Source organism: Lactuca serriola, chromosome 2 (genome assembly GCF_051521515.1).
Source record: "Lactuca serriola cultivar US96UC23 chromosome 2, Lser_US96UC23_V15, whole genome shotgun sequence".
Classification (NCBI taxonomy): domain Eukaryota; kingdom Viridiplantae; phylum Streptophyta; class Magnoliopsida; order Asterales; family Asteraceae; genus Lactuca; species Lactuca serriola.
Window position 1 is genome coordinate 116477508 of NC_136409.1, and position 22329 is coordinate 116499836.

Genomic DNA, 22329 nt, shown 5'->3' on the forward strand with positions numbered 1-22329 from the left:
TACTGGGCCAATCCTAGCAGATCTCGAATGGTCTGATGTACCTCGGTTTCAGCTTTCCTCGTTTACCAAAACGTATTAAACCCTTCCAGGGCGAGAACTTTAACAGCACTCGATCTCCAACCTGGAATTCCATGGGCATCCGTCTATTATCGGCGTAACTCTTCTATCTGTCTCTTGAAGCCTTTAACCTTTCCCGGATTTGGACAATCTTTGCGGTGGTTTCTCTTATGATTTCCGGGCCAGTGAGGGAACTATTCGGGACTTGCCCCTTTGCTAGTTGTGTGTCGCCCACTTCGGCCTAGCACAGTGGTGACCTCCACTTTCGGCCGTAGAGGGCCTCAAATGGAGCAACCTTGATGCTAGTGTGATAACTGTTATTGTACGATAATTCAATTAGTGGCAAGTGGGTATCCCATGCCTTGCCAAAGTCTATCACACATGCCCTAAGAATGTATTCTAGCGTTTGAATGGTCCTCTCGCTCTACCCATCAGTTTGTGGGTGATAAGTTATACTCATGTCTAGCCTAGTTCCCAATGACTTATGGAGCGACTGCCAAAATCCTGAGGTGAATCTGATGTCCCCATTGAAGATAATGGACACAGGCACCCCATGCAGACAAACTATTTCTTGAATGTAGATCCGAGTAAGTCTCTCCATCTTGAGGTTTCTTTGATTGGCAGAAAGTGTGCGGATTTAGTCAATCGGTCGACAATTACCTAAATGGTATCGTACCCACTCAGAGACTTAGGCAATTTGGTAATGAAATCCATCGTTATCCATTCCCACTTCCACTCAGGTATCTCCAGTTGTTGTACTAGGTTTCATGGGTTTGGGTATTCGGCCTCGACTTTTGGCGCAAGTCAGACACTTACTCACAAAGGTAGCGATTTCGCCTTTTATGTTTGGCCACCAATAGAGTTTCTTGAGATCCAGATACATCTTATCTGAACCTGGATGCACGGAGTAGTGATTTTTGTGTGCTTTGTTCATGACGATGCCCCTAAATCCTCCAAACTTGGGTGTCCATATACGATCCATGAAATATCATATTCCGCCATCCTTAATTTCCAGGATCTTATCCATCCCTCTTAAGGCCTCACCTCTTACGTTTTCTAGATTCAGGGCTTCCAGCTGAGCCTCTTTAATCTGTCTGGACAGGTGTGAATGGATTGTCATGATTAACAACCTGAATCGACATCCTGAGTATTCCTTTCGCACTCGTAATCAATTAGTAGCTCCACCCATCGTCTCTGCCTCATGTTGAGTTCTTTCGGTTTGAGGATGTGCTGAAGACTTTTATGATTGGTGAAGATGGTACACTTCGTCCTATAGAGGTAGTGCCTCCAGATCTTTAGAGCGAACACCACCGCTCGCAGTTCAAGGTTGTGTTTGGCGTAGTTGACCTCGTGTGTTTTCCGTTGCCTGGATGCATATGCAATGAACTTTACTCTTTACATTAATACACAATTGAGACCTTGGTTTGATGCGTCGCAGAAGACCACGAAGCCTTCGGTTCCTTCGGGTAGAGATAAGATTGGTGCGCTTCACAAAGCCTGCTTTAACGTTAGGAACGCAGCTTCTTTCTTTTCTCCCCAGTCGAAGGTTACTCTCTTCTGGGTCAGGGTGGTAAGTGGTTTAGCGAATTTGGAGAAGTTTTGGATGAACCTCCTGTAGTAGCCTGCATGGCCTAAGAACTGGCGGATTTCTGTGGGCATCCTCGGAGCATACCAGTTTTCAATCGCCTTAATTTTTGAAAGGATCCACGTTGATCCCTTCCTTGCTGACTACATGGCCAAGGAGACTCAATTCTCGGATCCAAAATTCGCACTTTGAAAACTTAGCATACATTTTCTCCGCCCTAAGAGTCTCAAAGACTTGTCGTAGGTGTTGGCCGTGTTCTTCCGTACTTCTTGAGTAGACCAAAATGTCATCTATGAAGATAATTACAAACTTGTGTAAGTAAGGCCAGAACACCTGGTTCATTAGATCCATGAACATCGCGGGTGCGTTGGTTAGTACAAAGGGCATCACTACTAACTCGTAGTGACCGTACCGGGTTCTAAACGCCATTTTTCTCCTCCTAGACTTGTAGTTGATGGTATCCCGACCTCAGATCGATCTTTGAAAAGTACATCGCTCCTTGGAGTTGGTCGAACAAGTCATCGATTCAGGGTAGGCGGTATCGGTTTTTTATGGTAAGTTTTTTCAACTCACTATAATCGATGCACATACGAAACGATCCATCTTTCTTTTTCACGAACAAAACTGGTGCTCCCCATGGCAAGAAGCTTGGTCGGATGAATCCTTTGCTTAGTAGTTTGTTTAATTGACTAGACAGTTCATGCATCTCGGCTGGCGCTAAGCGGTGTGGCGCTTTGGCTACGGGGGTAGCTCCAGGGATTAGATCGATTCGGAAGTCAACCTGTCGTGCGGGCGGGACTCCGGGAAGATCTTCTGGGAACACATCAGAGAAGTCACAAACCTCCGGGATGTCCTTGATGTCTTTCTCCTCCTGTTTCTTATCGACTACGTGTGCTAGGAAAATGAGGTACTCGTTACGGAGATACTTTTGTGATTTGACGCATGAGATGATTTGGAGGGTTGCACTAGGTTTATCGCCATAAATGATGAGAGTTTCTCTACTTGGCAGATTGAGGCGAACGGCCCTTCCGTAACATAGAATGTCAGCACGGTTAGAACTCAACCAATCCATGCCGATAATGATATCAAAGCTTTTTATTGAGAGCAGCAATAGATCGATTTTGAATGAGTGATTGTCTAGAGTGAGGGTACACCCTGAGTATATGTCGTTAGTGCTTTCTGTCTTCCCATTTTCCATTTCTACGACGTATGTATCTTCTAGTTATTGAGGGTTTTGTTTTTACAAGTGTTTGAATTTGTGGCTAACGAAACTCCTCTCCACTCCACTATCGAACAATATGTGTGCATAAGAGTTATTGAGGAGAAACGTAATGGTAACCACCATGGGATCTTCCATTGCTTCCCCTTTCCCTAAGGCCAAAACCCTTCCGACACCGCCGGTGTTTATGATTCTAGCTTTTGGGCAGTCCCTCTTGAAATGCCCAGTTTCCCCATAGTCGTAACAGGCTCAGCTTGCCCTAGAGTGGGCGGTCGGGTTGGCGTGTTGGGTAGTCGTCCTACAGGAACGGGCAGTATGCCCTTTCTTGTTACAAATATTGCAGTGAATCCCGCGACAGGGGAAGGCGTGATGAAAGTTGCAATTGTTACACTTGGGAAGATTCTTGGCGTACTGTCTCAGAGGGGTTGGAGCGGCGGCGGCAGTAGTGGCAGGGCGAACTGCCACTATTTGTTGTTTCTTGGCGGCATCCTGGTTCCGTTGGTTCTTCCTGTTGTTCTAGAATTTCCTTTTCGTGTTTCCCACTTTTTCTTGCTCGGAGGTGGCCACCACGGTGCCATGACTGGCACGGTGGTCGATGAGCTACTGTGCCAATTTCTTGGCTCTGTCAAAAGTAGTTGGTTTTGAAACCAACACATTTCCTTAGATCTGGGGTGTTAATCCCCATACGTATTTTTCCACCATCTTACATTCTGGGGTGACCATCCCAGGACATAGTATGGCCAGATCGCTGAATCTAGCAGTGTACTATGTGATTTTAGATCCCATCATTTTAAGGCCCCAAAGCTCCTGTTCCAACTTCTGAACTTCACCGCTCGGGCAATACTCCGTTCGCATAAGGTTCTTCATATCCTCCTAGCTCATTGCATTCGCCACTGGACGAGTTAGAGATTTCACATGACCGTTCCACCAGGTAAGGGCTCGGTCGGTGAAGGTGCAAGCTGCAAATTTAACTTTGCTTGCTTCAGGACAGGCACATATTTTGAAGACTGATTCAGTCTTCTCAAACCACTACATAAGGGCAATAACGCCCCCGGTTCCATCGAAGGATTTGGGTTTTCCATTCGAAAAATCTTTATAGGAAAATTCCTTCGAACGTCCCTAACTGTCTCCATGATTAGAGGGGGTTGCCCCAGAACCTGACCCACCCGTACCATTAGTGCCAATTTGTGACATTACGGCTGCCACGGCTGCTGTCATAGCAGCTTGGAACATGACTGGGTCAAAATGTGGAGGTGGTGGATGGGGGTGGTATGATGGGAGTATGACTAGGATTTTTCCGCGGTGGCATATTTCTGCCATAAATTTAAAAGAAAAACTTTGATAAGCCTTCAATAGTAATGAACAGTCAGTTTTTATTGAACTAAAACTGTCTGAGTTATGTTCCGACTTTGTAATGTATTTGTAAGTAATTCATGTTGGAGAGTTCATATGATTTAAAGCCCATGGATTTAGTAGTGCCAGACTACAAACTTGTGACTTGATCCATCCCCGGTCCTTCTACATCTGCTTAGTGTAGGCTGGTTATATGCAATTAAGATCGAATACACCGTTGAATCTAATGGGTCTGCCCCAGGTCGACAATCAAACAAGGAACAGGGCCTAGAGCAGGAACCACCAATTCTAAACCGATAGAATCTTAATTACATACAATTTTATTGCCTGCACCAAGTGGTTGTAGACTTACCATAAGCAATGACATATATAGTTTTATAAACTTTTGTGATAACACTGCCAATGAAAATAAAAATAAGCATGCAAATTTTCATTGATATGACTTTTGTACATAGAGTTCGGGAGAATTTGACCTTGACGCAGGTCAACAACACATCGTTGATATAGATGTTTTTGAAAATCATTAAGCTCCTTCGATTAGCGTAACCGCATAATCGCGGGATTCTACATACACATAGAAAAGAAAAGAGTAGCACCAACGCGTACTCTTAAACCTATCTTATAAAGATTTGTGAGTAGTACGGACACTACTTACGGCGACTAGCCGTTGTGGACTGTGGGACAAGGTCGAGGCTCCTTAGAGCTCCGCTAGTAGTCGCTCGGATATGGCTACCCTCTCCTCGAGAGCTAGGTATTGATGAGATATAAATCTCTTAGATCGTTTAGATCTTACACAGGTTTAGCAAAACAATTCAAATAAAACGATAAACAAGAGAATGAATCAACAGTTTGCTTAATGATTCAAATGATTCAAGCCTCAGCAGACCTCGACTAAGAACTTCCGATGTAGAGGCTTTTAGGGTTACAAAATAATACGAACTATGAAAAACTTGAAAATCAACTCCAAAGGCTACGTATAAAAATGCATGCAAGCATCTATTAATACTCAAACCCTAACAAATAAATCATGGATGGACAGGCCCAATCCGGATACAAAACAAGGCTATGAAACGAGCCCATGACGCAACACAATGCTCCTAACAATCTCCCCCTTTGCGTCAAACGGGGCGAGACTCTACTTCGGCTTGCTAGACCCTGCAGCATCAGCTTTCTTTGTAACATTGAACAGGCAGTGAATAATAGCAAGAAGAGTTACCCTGAAGCGAATGTACCATTGGATCATATCGTTGAAGTATTTCTTGTCACTGTCCGAGTTTTGCCTGCATCGATTGATGATTCCCAGAACATGCTCCAGACAAGACGTAGTGTAGAGATGCTTATCTGCTAAGGCGAACAGACACTTTTGACCTTCTCCTCTTGTGAACATGACGGAGTTTCGTTTCGAGTCAATCCTCCCCATCTGCATTTTATTCAAATCACTTGCAGAACCCATTGGGGTGACGGTAGGCTTCTTTCTGAGGACATTTTCAATTTCTTGATCCATCTTGGCAACCTCAATGACATAGCAGCCCAACATCCTCTTTAGGTGTTCTATGATCGGCTTCGAAATTGCAGAGTTTACCTTCTCAGCATTGGATTCGGCAGCCCCCTGCAAAGACTCCAGAAAGATGTTAGCGTCTTTGAATAGTTTTTCGACTTTTTCGGTCGCAGCAGTGCATGCCTTTGAGGATGCATCAATGGCAGTGGTGGCAGAGGTGATGGATGCTTCGTGTTTTTTGGTGAAGTCATCCACCATTTTCTGAATAGCTGCCTCTGTCACAAGAGAATGGGAGGAGGAGGAAGAAGCGCTGAGATTGTCAATCTTCTCATGAAGTTCTTTGATGTGCTTTTTGGTGATTGGAGCATCATCATCATCATCTCTTTGGATTCGGTAGGGGCTGAAGTATATGGAGTCAAAGGTCATATCCTCCCCACCCAAGAATGTCTCGGTTTCTGCTGAGGGAGTAGGAGAGAGGGGTGAAGTTGGAGGTTTAGTGGTGTGGGTAGGTCCGGGTGTGGAAAGAGGTTTGGTTGTGAAGGTGGTTTCGGGTTGTGAAGTCCGAACCCCCGTATCAGATACGTTGGTTTGAACCTCACTGGTGGTTATTTTGGTGGCTTCAGTGAAAATGGGTGGCGGTATAGGAATAGAGGTGGGTGGAATAAGGTTAGAAGAAGATATGGGGGGAATGGAAATAGTAGTAGTTATGGGAGGAATAGAAATAGAGCTAGTTATGGGGGGAATGGAAATGGAGGAGGTTATGGTGGGAATGGAGGTTATGATGGGAATGGAAATAGGTATGGTGGTAGGAGGAGGAGAAAGAGGTTTGGATGAAACTGTTACCTCATGTGGAGGCGAATGAGGAGGAGTATCACCTCGAGCTGACTCCTCTGAGTTAGACTTGTCAGCTTCTGAATCGCTTGAGGAAGAAGAGAGAATGAGTTTCCTCTTCGGCTGTGTTTTCTTCTTCTTCGCTGGGGGGGATTGATCTGTCTTTGAGGGTTTCCGCTTCTTAGGAGAAGGACCCTTCGCCCCTTTTGCTGGTTTCTTAACTTTCCTTTTCTCTGGTTTCTTTCCCCTGGCAGCTGGTTTATCTGCGTCATGGATGGACTGAACCATCTCTGTAGTAAGTTCCCTTGGACCCGAAGGATGAAATTCCTTGTAGGTCTTCATGATAACACTCTCCTTGACACACCGGCGTACATGGACTCCGGAATAGATCCAATGAAAGAGAAATTGGTGGGATCAGTGACTATTATTTTGGTGGTGTGGAAGACACTGATTGAGGAGAGAAGGAATTGGAAACAGTGGGAACATGGAGCTTATCCATTGCCCATTTGGTGATCAGCATCCAAAATCGAGCATAGGACACTTCAGTATGGCGAGAGGAGGAGGCGAGGCTTTGAATTAGTTGTTGCCATAGAGCCGAGCCATAATCCAGGTTTATACCATTGTACGACCCATAGAGAATGGTCATGAACAATTTACTAGCCTCGTCAGAACCAGCACTCCTCTCAGATAATCCCTTGAACAGAATGGTGAAGAAGCCGTTCCATTGAGGAGGAAGACACGACTTTTTAAACTTTGTGACTGTCGTGAGGATTTCTGTGTAACCCATGTTGTAGAACATCGAGAATAACTGTCCCACAGAGATGGAGTCAGGATTAACCCTTGATTCATCAGGTTCAAACCCTAGAAGCCAACAAAATCGTTGCTTGGATATGGAGGTCTTGTTGGAAAGGAGGTCGAGGTAGATTCAATCCACTTCTTTCTCGTAATGAGCAGTGGAGAATACTTGGGAGAGACAGACCATGGGCACTATTTCGACCTTCGACAGGGCTAGAACCAGCGGAGAGTATTTGAGACACTCCACGATGGGATACATGTGATGATTGTATACGAGAGGGTTTAGATCAATCACCAGGCTTTGTTGAGGTCGAATGGGGAGAATGTTGGTTCGAGAAGAGGTTTCATGAACAAATGAAGAATCCGCCATTGTTGAATGTAAGGTTGAAGAAGATGAACAGTAGTGAATAAATCGCCTGATTTTGCTCTTCGATTTTGGATTGCTGTAAATGTTGAAGGATCAAGGAATTGTCCCTTTATACTGTGGGTAGAGGAGAGAGAAGAATCAGCCCCCAAATCTTCTTGAAACGCGAAACAGCTCCGGATTTGACTGAATCGTGACGGTTAGCAACCCCAATGATGACGCATGAGAGAGAAAAATTGTGCCGTTAAACGCGCCTTTCCGTCTAATCACCTTTTTGAATTCTTGAACTGTTGACCTTCCGGCTGAGTCATCATCTTATCGTTTAACATGGCTGTCATCATGAGGTAGAATTAAAGATATTAGAAGAGCCATGTCATTCCATGATTAAGTATGTCTTTGAAAACCGAAGCTATATAAGAGAAAGCATCTTGTATCGATCCGAACCAGACTTTTGGAAAACCAAAAGATTTTCGTGCATAGAGTGAAAAATGATAAATAAATAAAACAACATCTATGTGGGGATATGTGATGTCAATGATGACACAAAACAGTGGATCCCGGGCACGAATCTCTTCCTTCAAAGTCAAGAGAGAATTTAAAGTGTCTTTATGGATTCCCGTTGAATTACGATCAATCACTTGTTAAGAAGTGTTGAAAGGCATCTTTTGAGGAGGCTTAAAAGGGTGGCTTTCGCTTCAGTTTAGAATCTCAGACCTTCACATAAGACTGAAACCAAACGAAGTACCTGTGAGACCGATGTGGTCTGTTGAACAAGTAGGTTCGGATGTATTTGTGGTGACTTGTTGGAGATGTTTGTTTGTGAAATCTCAAAATATTAAAACTGGATTCTATGGGAAGAAATGTCATGGTGATTAACAATTTCATAAGAATCACACAAAAGAAAGTGATTTCATGATACAACTACAAATGTAATTGTTTACCGTCAATTCAAGTCAGGTGTTGAATTTAGGGTTTCACTTAGCACGTAGTGACACGAGCCTAAGATCATAAACACAGAGATTGTGTAACCATAAACCTCAGTGGTTATTTCTGAGAGTCTCAAGGGTTACTATATGGGATCGAAATATGATGGAGAAAAATATTTGAGGTGGTGAAAAGAAATAAAGTACCTCTACTAAAAAAAATAGTGACCAAGCAGAAAACTCTTAACTCATATGAGAGAAGAGTGAGGTAGCTCATGATTAGAATAAACGTAGTAGCCTAATTGGGAAGACAATGTTTGTATATACCTAGTCATTAAGGCTTTATTCAGAATCAGTTGAGGCTTTGGACGACATGCAGAAGCATGCTTCTAGGGACGCTTAGCTAGTATAAAGTGTGAGAATGATATCTGCCCCATCGAAATTCCAGAAATGATAAACACGAATAGAAAGAGAATATTTTTGGAGATTTGATATTTTGAAAAGAGAAAAACCAAACCAAAAAGAAAAAAATTTGAACTGAACCCGAAATAGACCGAGCGTTCAGTTCATTTCACTTCCAACTTTTAGTTTTAAGATGGTGTTTTTGGTACTGACTCTGATTCCATCATTCCTAGACCTTGAAGGATTTTATTGAAACTAGCTTCAGGTAGGGCTTTGGTGTGGATATCAGCCAGCTGATCAGTGGTTCGAACAAAGTGAATTTCGACGTTGCCATCTTCTACATGATCCTTAATAAAGAGATACCTCAGTGCTATATGCTTGGTCTTGGAGTGTGGCACTGGGTTATGACAGATCCTAATTGCACTTTCTAAATCGCAATATAAGGGGATCTTTTTCATGTTGGGTCCATAATCATGGAGCTGGATTTGGATCCAAATCACTTGAGATGTACAGGAGGCAGCTGCAATATACTCTGCTTCGGCTGTAGAAAGAGAAACACATGTTTGTTTCTTTGATTGCCAGCTAACCAGCTTCCCGTCTAGGAATTGGCAGCCTCCTATGGTGCTTTTTCGATCTAGACCACATCCTCCTAAGTCTGCATCGGAGTAGGCTTGAACGAAGAAACCAGAGTTTGCGGGATACCAGACACCGAGAGAGGTGGTTCGCTTCAAATACCTCAATATATTCTTCACTGCTAGCATCTGTGGTTCACGAGGATTTACTTGAAACCTGGCACAATAGCATACTGAAAACATTATATCGGGCCTACTAGCTGTGAGATACATCAAGGAACCAATCATTTTTCGATATAAAGTGATGTCGATTGCCGGTTTTTCTAAAGAAGGTGTGAGCTTGGTGTCGAACGCCATAGGGACTTTGACTTTTGATTCTCCCAACATGCCAAATTTAGCAAGAAGGGTCTTTGTGTATGCTTCCTGGTTGATAAAGATGCCTTCGGGTCCCTTTCTGATATTTAAACCAAGGAAAAAGTTAATCGGACCCATTGAGCTCATTTCAAATTTTGTCTCCATCAACTTCCTGAATTTAGCTGTTAGGCTAGGATTCGTTGAGCCGAAAATGATATCATCGACATAGATTTGAACGATCATAAGGTGGTTACCTTCCTTTTTATGAAAGAAGGTTGGGTCAACCAAACCTTGTTTGAATTTAGACATCTTTAAGAATTTAGTTAAAGTTTCATACCATGCCCTAGGAGCTTGTTTCAGATCATAGACTTCCTTATCTAAGATATAACAGTGATTAGGATGCTTTTCATTTACAAAACCAGGAGGTTGCTCCACATACACGGTTTCTTCAAGTTCCCCATTTAGAAAGGCACACTTCACATCCATTTGGTAGACTTCAAAGTTCTTGTGTACAGCATAGGCAAGAAATATTCGAACAGATTCCAGCCTTGCAACCGGAGTGAATGTCTCTTCGTAATTGATTCCTTCTTCCTGGCAGTAACCCTTCACTACTAACCGAGCCTTGTTCCTGATTACATTACCCTCCTTGTCCATTTTGTATCTAAACACCCATTTGAGACCAACAACCGAGGCACCTCGTGGTGTTGGAATGAGTCTCCACACTTTATTCCTTTCGAACTCATTGAGTTCGTCTTGCATAGCTTGAACCCAATCAGAGTGATCAAGAGCAGTATTGACTGTTTTTGGCTCAATTTTTGAAACAAAAGAATTAAACATGCAGAACTCTACGTTGGAGAATAAAGTTGTTTGCTTCGCCTTCAGTTGTGATCGAGTCAGAATCTTTTCAGTTGCATCACCCACGATTTGAGACGCGGGATGATCTCTGGTCCATTTGAGGAGAGGAGGATAATTTGGATCGTAAGTGGGATCCAATTTAGCATTTACTTCTTCTTCCAACTCTGATTGAATATCATCATCATAAAGCAAAGTGGAAGTCTCCCCCTCAACAGATGATGAATCATTTGGAGGTGAACCATACAATTCTTCCGCTATTGGGTTTTCAGGCGATGTATGGCTTTCGGGTCGGACAGGGCTGTCGGTTCCTTCAGGACTTTCGGTTCTGACAGGGCTTTCGGTTCCTTCAGGACTTTCGGGTCTGACAGGGCTTTCGGTTCCTTCAGGACTTTCGGGTCTGACAGGGCTTTCGGTTCCTTCAGAGATTGGAGTTTCCCTTTGGTGATGAGGATTATCACTGATTGGAAAAGATGGACCCTCCCCCTGGATATGTGCGTCCTGTCATTCTAAAGAGAAATGATTCTCCCCCTCGATTGAAGTATTGTTCTGAGAAGGTTCATTTCGAACTGGTTCTTCTTCATCCATCTATTTGGTGGAGTTTTCGACAATCTTCTTAAGATGATCCACCTTGTTGTCTGCTGCCTTGGCTTCATAGTGAATGGCCTTCTCCGGTTCATCAAACAAATCCATGAATTGATCAAACAAATTAGCGACAGGGACTGTGACTTGACCAGATTGAGAGAAAATCTCTCCCATTTTGCTTTCAGAAGTCTGCAACTTCTTGACGTAGGAATCATCGAATGTTACATAGTAGGTTTCTTCAGTACATTTGGAACGTTTATTCAGAACCCTGTACGCCTTCGAAGTAAGAGAATATCCCAGAAAAATTCCTTCGTCTGCTTTGACATCAAATTTTTTACGATGCTCTTTGTAATTGAGAATGAAGCACCTTGAGCCAAATACATGAAAGAACTTGACGTTCAGCTTCCTGTTGTTAAGAATCTCATAGGGGGTGATAGAGAAACGTTTGTTGAGATAACTTCTATTTTGAGTGAAACAGGCTGCAGCAATGGCGTCTACCCAGAAGTACAGTGGAAGAGAGGCGAAACTCAGCATGGTTCGGGCCGCCTCACATAGAGATCTGTTTCGCCTTTCGACAATAAGTACCCTTTTCTGCCAAGAAGTCTTCGAATTCTTTATTCTTGAATTCCAGTCCATTGTCGCTCCTTATGTTTCGAACGACTTTTCTCAATTGCACTTCGACCTGCTTGATAAAGAGTTTCAGCTTGGGAGTTGCCTCTGACTTTTGCTTTAGAAAGAACACCCATGTAAACCGTGAGAAATCATCAACAACAACAAGAATGTACTTATTGCCGCCAATGCTCTCGATAGATGATGGACCGCATAAATCAATGTGAAGTAACTCAAGTGGTTCAACAACTTTGGTGTTTACAATGGTTGGGTGACTTTTGCGACTTTGTTTCCCCATTTCACACGCAGCACATAAGTGTTCTCGATCAAACTTGAGCAATGGAAGGCGCCGAACATGATCACCGATGACGAGCTTATTGATGTCTTTGAAGTTAAGGTGTGAGAGCCTTCGGTGCCATAACCAACTTTCGTCTGAATGAGCTTTGGATAAGAGACAGATGGCGGGATTCCCTTTGATCGGGTTAAGATTTAAAGGAAACATCTCGCCTTTTCTTTCTGACTTGAGAATAACTCTGTTGGATTTCTTCTCAATGATTTCTGAGCTTTCATCATCAAATGAAACTTTGAGACCGGTACCTCCCACCAATTGAGACACGCTAATAAGGTTGTGTTGTAACCCCTCAACATAAGCCACCTTCCTTATTACAAAGTCTCCACTTGTTATCATTCCATAACCCTTTATTGTGCCGTAGGAGTTGTTACCAAACTTGACATTTCCGCCATTTTGAAGGGACCGAAACTCCCTTAGCTCTTCCTTCCTTCCTATCATGTGACGTGAGCAGCCACTATCTATGTACCATTCTTCGTCAAACTGCTCATCACTAATAACCTGCAAAAGTTAAGCAGATTTAGGAACCCAAAGATGCTTGGGTCCTCGTGAGCCTTTTACAAATACGGGAATAGTAAGAGAAACATCAACATAATAGGTTCTTTTTATTAATGTTGTTTGATCTTTCCTTTTAATGGTGAACACTTTGATTTTATTGGATTTAGATTCAGGAATTTTGGATTTTGGTTCAGAAGTTTGGTTGCTAGTTAGCTTTCGGTCTTCTTTTGCTGAGGAAATTTTTGTCTTTCCTTTCAAATCCTTTGACGATTGAGAGCATGGCGAAGGACGAGAGTTAGATTTAGAAGAAGAAGGAGAATGAGAAGAATTAGAAGAATTAGAATTGGAATCTCTCCTGTCTTCAGGTTTGAAATGATCCTTTCTGTTGTAATCATTTGAGGGACCGAGCCTTGACCTTCGGTTCTGGTTTGATGAAGGACCGAAACCGATTTTTCGGTTGTTGTGGGTCTCTAAACCGAAACTGGGTTTCCTGCTATAAAAGCTAGATGGACTGAACCCTGGTCTTTGTCTGTTGTCATTTGGAGGACCGAAACTAGACTTTCGGTTGTTGTTTCTTTCAGGACCGAACCTGTCCTCTTGGTCTTGTTCTTTCTGTGACCCAGACGTTTCCTTTTGGTTTTTTTGGTCCAAAGAATTGAGGTTTCCTTTATCCTGTTTTTCTTTTCCTTTAGCCTTGGAGTTTCCATCAAAGTGAGTGTAGTGAGGATTTTGAGATCGCCAAAACGGTTTTCGGTCTGACAGGTTTTTCTTATACCTCAGATTCCTCTGCTGCTTTTGAGTTTTCATCTGTTTGGGTTGTCTGTGAATGTTCGCCTTCTGTTTCGGCTTCTGAACAACAGGTTCACTCTTTATAGATGAGGTTTCGCTTGTGGAGGTGACTTCTTCTACAGGAATTTCTTTTATGCCACTAGTACTTGGTACGTCAAAGTTTGTAGGCTTATTCAACGTTTCGGGCACATATCTACCTTTGGTCTTCTAGGATGTTTGTTCCGACAGACCAACCGTTTCTTCTGCATTGTCTATGGGTGCTGACCAGAAAAACTCATCACAGCCATCTGCATTATCATCGTTCACTATCGCAGTGAGTTCGGCTGTTTGGTGTTCGGATACTCCTGTGACCTTATACACTTGATTGGGAGTAGTTCTAACCTTCTGAAACACAATGGCCTTTTCTTTGAGTGCTGGGGACTTAGTTTTGGACAAACGAGCGAATTCCATAGAGTTTTCAGAAATCAGATTTTTATGGTTTTCGGGTTTGCTCTTGACAAACTCAGAACAATCGACTTCAACTTCTACAGAAATTTCACACATATCATCGCCCTCATTAAGTTCAGATGCGTTTTCAACATCAATTTTGTTTTCTGAACTTAACTTGGTACTCAATGAGTCGAATTTTTGTATGGTTTCGGTCCTGAGTTTCAGCTTATCATTTTCATCCAAAAGATTTTTAAGCATGTCCTTATGGTCTTTGGACTTTATAAAAGATTCTATTTTGTCCAGTCCATACATATAAGTAGGATTAACATCATCAGAAGATACAACACTTTCACAGTTGTATGCTTCAGCATCGATTTCATCCTCCTTAAATTCAAGGAAGGGTAGAATCATGCGATGTATCTTCTGCCCTATTTCACAATTTAGATGCAGTTGAGTAATGTTAGCATAAAGCCTTTTAGCGATCAAACAAAAAACATTCCTTTGTTTTAACAATTTTAGATTGTCTCTTTGCAAATAAATGTTTTCATCCCTATACTTAATTAGCTCCAACTCCTTCTGCTCAATCCACATCCTTTGCTCCTCACTCTTGGATGACACCCTGCTTATTTGGTCAGTCAGATTAGAATTTGTGACCCGTGTTTGAATTAAACAACTATATAGATTTGAAATTCTTGAATTCAAGTTATTTAATTCCTTTTCATACGATTTTTGTGGTATTTTAAACGAAACAAAAATAGATTGTACCTTCTTGATCAGTTCATCAAGTTCACTAATCTGCACACTGAGAGGTTTTGCTGTGAAGCATAAGTCCTCTCGCTCCTTGGCGTCTTCATTTCCACCATCAGTGTTGTATCCCCTCATCTGAGATACATCGGACACCATCAGACATCTTCCATCGGTTTCACCACCTTTTGTGACATAAGCCTTTCCATGAGAAGGCTTTCTCACCTCATCATCTTCTGAGTCGGTCGACCACACCTGAATGCCACCGAACTCGTCATCCTCTACCGAACCCTGCACAATAAGAGCATTCATAGAGGAATTAGTAACAGCCTTCTTCTTTTTTATCTCTTCCATTCTTTTCATAAGACTTTCTTCTTCACCTTTGTCTTCGTCTTTCTCTTCCATCTTCTTTAGCACGCAATCCTTTGCGTAGTGATTCTTTCCTCCACAGTAGAAACAACTGACCCCAGAGTCAGCTTCACTCTTTGCTTCCTTTTCCGGCTCCTCAACCTTCAGTTCATCTTTCACTCTTTCGGAACTATAGCGTCCCTGCCAATTACGATTTTTGTTGGAGGGAAACTTTTTCTTGATAAACCTTTTAGGATTTGACACCATTAAAGCATAGTCTTCGGCTGTCAGATCGTGATCTCCCAGATTAATATCCTCTTCATCTTCTTCAACACTTTTACCCTTGGACAGAAGCGCCAGAGACCCCAGACTAGAAACCATGCTTTTCTCTTGCGACACAATCTTTTCTTGGGATTTCAGAATTCCCACCAGTTTCGCAAGCGAGTATGATTTGAATTGCTCGTGAGCTTTAACTGTAGAGACAATAGCTCTCCATTCATATCTAAGACCATTTAAAAAAGTGACCTTCTGTTCGATCAGCTTTCTTTCAATGTCATGTTTGATCATCTTACTGAGAAGATGATTGAACCGATCGAATGTTTGTGTAACTAACTCCTCCGGCTTTTGCTTGAACTCTCCAAATTCAGAGAGAAGAAGGGTCTGAATAGAGTGCTCCAGATCTTCATCTGTCGAATACAGTTCTCTTAGCCTATCCCAGATTTCCTTCGCTATACTACATGAACTAACCAACCGAAATGTATCGGATTGAAGAGAAAACTGGATTAGTCTCAATGCCTTAATGTTACAGCGAAACTTCTCATTTTCGTCCTGAGCGACGTCTTGCACATCTTTCAACAAATCATTGTACTCCTTTTTAGTTTTAATGATTTTTGAAGTCTTAAAATGAGCGAATGGGCCATTTATGATTGCTTCCCATATAAGATACCCATTGTCCTCCGATCCAATAACATAGTCTTCAAACTGGTGCGTCCACACTTCATAATCTTGAGTGTAGAGGATGGGAATCTTGGTTGTTGATCCGATGCTGTTAGAAATGTTGATTGGATTAGATTTAGAATCGTCCATGCTTGATCGTTTAACCTGTTATAAGATCAGACTTTGTAATATTTAATATTAGGTCAACTTTAATAAATAATGAGATACGTCAATAATGGAGTGACGGCTCAATAAATATCAATGCATGCAGAATGAACCCTAATCACTTCTATGACAGAAGAGATGTGTATGAATTACACAGCCTCCCGCTCTGATACCAATTGATGAGATATAAATCTCTTAGATCGTTTAGATCTTACACAGGTTTAGCAAAACAAATTAAATAAAACGATAAACAAGAGAATAAATCAACAGTTTGCTTAATGATTCAAATGATTCAAGCCTCAGCAGAGCTCGACTAAGAACTTCCGTTGTAGAGGCTTTTAGGGTTACAAAATAATACGAACTATGAAAAACTTGAAAATCAACTCCAAAAGCTACGTACAAAAATGCATGCAAGCATCTATTAATACTCAAACCCTAACAAATAAATCACGGATGGACAGGCTTAATCCGGATACAAAACAGGGCTATGAAACGAGCCCATGACGCAACACAATGCTCCCAACAGGTATCTTTCCCGATATTCCCTTGCCTCCGTCCGTGCAGTGGCAAGTTCCTCTATGATTTGGTCTCTAGGGTACTGGTCTCTTTCCAAGTTGCAGGAGTGCTCGTTGGCAACCTCTGCAACCACACTCAACTCTTGTACACAGTTGGGAGTTTCTCTATTCTAATTTCCCAAGTTCGTGATCTTTTGGATCATGATTGGGAGGGCCTTGTCACCCGGTCCTCCGTGGTTGAGGTCATAGTAACCTCTTTGATCGCCAAACAGTGATCGTTGTCGTTGCTGGCGACTCCATCTTTCGATCTCGGTTGCCCAACGGGGCTCCGGTCCATTGTAACCAAATCGGTTCGCTAGAACCCTCGCTATGTAAGGAGGGTTGATGACCTCTGGTTCTTCCTTCGGCTCCTCCTCATCTTCTTTTTCCTCCATTTCTTCTTCAAGTTCTTCCTCGTCCACCTCTTCTTCTTCTTCGGGGTCTTCCTCAGGTTCCTCTTCGGGCAATTCCTCAGGATCTTCTTCTAGGTCTTCTTCAACCCAACCACCATTGTCTTGATTCGAAAATTAGGGGTCTCTGGTTAGATAAAATCCTGCCATGACGTCTGTACGAGAATGGGGGTGTAAGAAACACATAATGAATCTAGAAATAGTGCACTTTTAGTAACACAAAATACTCCTATAGTATTTTATTCATTTTGGTTGGATTCTAATTATAGTTTCATTGTAAGCATGGGCAGATTGACAGACTTGTTACCCACTACTACTATCCCCCGACACATGTCAGTCACTTCTCGGACGAATATAGTTGATCAGTCTATATTCCTCCTAGGCTTGATTACATATCCCAAGGCATAATGTTGGTGTACAACTCATCCATTTTTACTTTTCGTGATTTTTCCTAGGTGTCCCACTATACCGGCATGCATGCATGTACTTATACTTTTTATAAAAGTATTATTTTATTTTTGAAAGTATACTGGTATGGAAATGATTTAAATCAGAGAGTCTTAGTCTCATTGTGTTTTATAGTTTCTATATCTTATATGGTTTGATATACTAAGTTCACTATAAACAATGCTCTGATACCAATCTGTCACACCCCCAAACCAAGGATGGCGGAAACGTCCGGGGATGGAGGACTTCATGTGTAGTATCATAACAACAAGCATAATAGTGCTCAAAGTAAATACAACCATTATAAATATAATTGAGAAAGTTACATTATTTCAAGAGTTTACATGTTTCAAAATCGATTACAATATAATGACAAAATGTTTTCCTTGACGTCGTAGCAATCCATCCCCAAAAGTTGGTAGTTACCTGTTTTACTGATTACCTGAGAATACAAGTACTTTTGAAAGAGTGCCAAAAATTAAGTTGGTGAGTTCATAAGCTTTTGGATGTATAGTTTGAAAACCCTGGTTATTGCCAGTAAGTATAGTAGTTTTATTAGATAAAATAAAACCGAATGTTATGTCCCGAATTTGAAAACCTTTTACTGTAAATGATATGTATAACCAAGAAAAATCCAATATTTTCCTTAAATAACGTTATATAGTCTTAAATCCCAAGACCTAATGTATGCATTTTATTCATTACTTGTAAGAATGAGTGACGATTTAAATGGCTACATCCCTTTTTAAGGTATAATTTCCCGTAAACTATATGTGTGTCGTTATCTCCCTATGTGAGTCGCTATAACCATACTATGACATAGATGACCTGCAAGTGATGTTCTTCAGGTGTCGAAATAGATATGACATTTTTCGCCCCCGACTGGCCGGTCGGACTGTTGGAAACAGCAAAAGGGTGTGGGTTGTCAATCCCAATATAGATCTATACACAATTATCACAATCTCCCTACAAGAGGCTCTGGTTATAACTAACAGGCGTTTAATCTATACTCTAAGAGTACAATGAAGACTAGTCTCACAATTTACGATAACAAGTTTACGTGTAGTATGAGTGCGAAAAACCTTTCCTATAGTGGGAAAGAAATCCCCGTTTGTTTTGTATACTTGAAATGTGAAAACCCCAAATTATACCCTTTATAGTTTATTGTGTAGTAATAAAGGACTCTTACTATTTCTTGAATATTTTCTGTCATATTATTATATCACAACATAAAAACACATACAAAATGAAAATTTATCAAAGTTTAACACGTTGCTCAACACGTTACAAAGTGTTGTGAAGATAGAATATGTTGATTCGTTTTTAACATTTCTGCACTGTTTTAGAAAAATCACAGAAAAATCATACGAACTCAAAAACTGAATCCGTAAACTCTGAGAATTTACAAAATTTGTCTAGTTCGTTCATAAATTTTATTATGATTTTTAGAAGTCTCTAACGGGAGTGAAATCGTTCATATTCACAGACTGGTCCGAATTCGAAGCTACAGTGATAGGCAGTTTTGTAAAAATCACCAATAATTGTAGAAAAAACGTATGAATATATGAAAGTAGTAATTTTAAAGGTATAAACCTGAAAGATTTGGATCTATAATTTTTTTGAAAATAAAATTGCTTAAGGTGTCCAAAGCAGTCCGTGAATGGAACTAAACTTTCCTGTTGAAAGTTGATGTTTGAGTTTAGTTAAGTTTTTCGTGATTTTACTTGTTTTCTCCCCCTAAAACTTGAAGAAAACATGAAAAATGTGGGGGTATGAACTCACCTTGAGTGATTCCTTGAGATGAAAGTGGAAGGAGAGAGGTTTCCAAGTCAAGAACACTTGGGAGATGCTTGAAGATTCGAAGGTTCTAGGCACAAATATGACGTTATTTGTGTAAGAGATTCATGATTTGAGTGAAGAAGTAAAGAGTACTCAAATGTAGTATGTAGATACTTACCAAAAATGGAGTGAAAAGCTCAAGAACAGCCTTGAAGTCTCGAGTTCTAGAGAGAGAAGTAAGAGATAGATAGAGAGAGAGAGAGAGAGAGAGAGAGACGTGTTTGCATTTTTGTGAGAGGGAGTGAATAAAGTGCAAGGAGATATGAGAGTTTCCAGCTCTTGATGAAGCTATGCAGCTAGAGGAGGGGTGTCAAAGGACAAATATTTGACTAGGTAGGGAGGAATAGTGACTGAGGGTTGTCCTATGAGGGTATGGGTGTTAACTTGTGTCATACTCTAGATAAAGTCAACACTTCAACACCATATCTTACCCAAAAATATTGTACTTAGTTTAGAATCCCCCTCCCCCCTCAAAATGTGATTAACATATGATAATATAGAGTCTCTTAAGTTAAAACACGAGTTTGGGTGAAAATCCCATGTTAAAATCACGAAAAACGAGCTTAAAACGAAGTCATGGTCGAAAACGGGGAAAAAGGGCGAAATCTACGAAATTCCAAGCTTAGGGCCGAAGGTTCGGTCTTTAGAGGTTGAGAACCGAAGGTAGGTTTGGTCTAGGAAGGTTAAGGAGCGAGAGGAGGTTTGGTCCGAGAAGACTCGCAAGCGAATTTGTCCGAGTGGGAACCGAAGCGAAGGTATGCGATCCGAACCGAAAGTGGTTTCGGTCCCTTAAGCAAGTTCGGTCCATGTAGGTTCGCTCCTTCATGGTTTTGGTCTCTGAGGTCTCGGTCTTTAAGGTTTCAGTTCCATTAGGGTTCGGTTCTAATGGGGCTTCGGTCTAAATAGGAGCTTCGGCCCTATATGGCTGTTTTATCAATAAATTTCCCGTTTTGCGCGGGCTTTGACTAAGATAAGGGTCGGGATGCCCCGAATGATTATAAAAAGTTGAAACAGGTTTTGAGAGAGATTTGGGAGATATTTGGGAGATATTTTAGAAAGATTTGAGATAGAGAGAGATTTCTAAGGAGAGATTGAGAGAGACTTCGTTTGTGACCTTTTTGGATGTTTAGCTTCGCAATACAAGGTTTGTAAACCATGTTAAGCCTTGTTATGAGTGTTATATGTCCCCGAAGGGTATGTAATAGTGTTTTTCTCAAGTAGTTCCATCACTTACCCATATTAGGGTTTAAAATTTCTGAACACATGAAACTTTCAAGTGATTACTTTGTATTAACATAGCGAGTTGTTCGACTCTAAACATAAGGAAAACCCTAATATACTAGGGTTAGCTAAGTTGACCAGTTTGACTTGTTGACCTTATTTGACTTTGACTGGACCAGAAATTAACGGTTGTCATAGACTGTCCCATAAATGTTTGGGGTAACATCAAGGATTCCCCTGGTAACCTCGGGTGCAATAAGCTCGCACAGCCTCTCATCAATGACATCGGTAGTGTCGCCTGATCCAGCTTCGGATCCATATCTTGATCCTAATCCCTGCTCCAAATCGTGTCACCACCATGCTGAACTGAAATGTCATAAATCATCACGATCAAGATTTCCATATAATGGATCTTCCCACACCAATCCTCCTTGAAGTCGTCACTTGTGATTTCAATAGTATGGGCCCAATACTACCTTCCACACCAACCTAAACTTTTCCTAATGCTCTACCTGACAACTTCAATTCGTCCTAAATAAATCACATTCCATAGACTACCGTCCCTCTCAAATCCTAGGTGGTCCCTCTGATCCAGCCCCAGATCCACATCCCAATCCTAATCCTCCTGCCCCAAATTGTATCAGCACCATACTGTACTACAATTTCATAAAACATAATGACCAGGATATCCATAATAGGGATCTTCCTACACAGGTCCTCCTTATAGCCCCAAGGCTAACATTGGTTCGGGTACAGGTCATGTGCTTTCAATAGTAAGGGCCCAATACTACCTTCCACACCTACCTATACCTTTCCTCGATGCTCTACCTAATTACTCCAATTTGTCCCAAAATAAACCATATCCCATGGGCTACCGCATACATCAAATCCCAGGTCGTCTTAAGACTTGCTCTACTCACATCAATTAGACCAATCATAACATGTTACCTTTATGCATGCAAATTATACACAGAAAATGATCAAATAGACTTTCAAATAAAAGATTTCACCCTAGGACCACAACCAAACGAGGAACTGGAAATAAGGCCAAATCAATCATTCTGAGGCTATAAGCTTCTAACCGTATTCAATTTTAAAAGCATACACATGGCATGTTCCATATGATTATCATAGCTTAAACACCAGTATAACATGGCTTACACATTGAAGAACTACTTACTTGGCTCGACTGATCACGCGCGTTGCACTCTCATCTTTTCCTTCCTTTAAATCGTTTTCATTTTATTTTTGAAAACAATTTTACCATTTCCTTAGTTTGAGTCCTGACACACCCAAGATTGTGCCCGAATCCCTCAAACCAAGGCTCTGATACCAACTTGTAACGACCCAATTTTTCAAAAGAAATTTTTCATTTTCAATTAATCAAACAAATTTCCATAAATCTTGAAATCCCAAAATAATTGTTATTTTCAAATCACATCAATTACAACTTTTATTAAAATATCAAAGTGTCCATAAAATGCTCGTGTGAGAGTGCACGACATGCCATCACGCCTTGCCCTTTCCCTTAGGATCTGAAGTACCTGAAACAAATCCACAACCTGTAAGCTAATGCCTAGTGAGTTTCCCAGAGCATATCA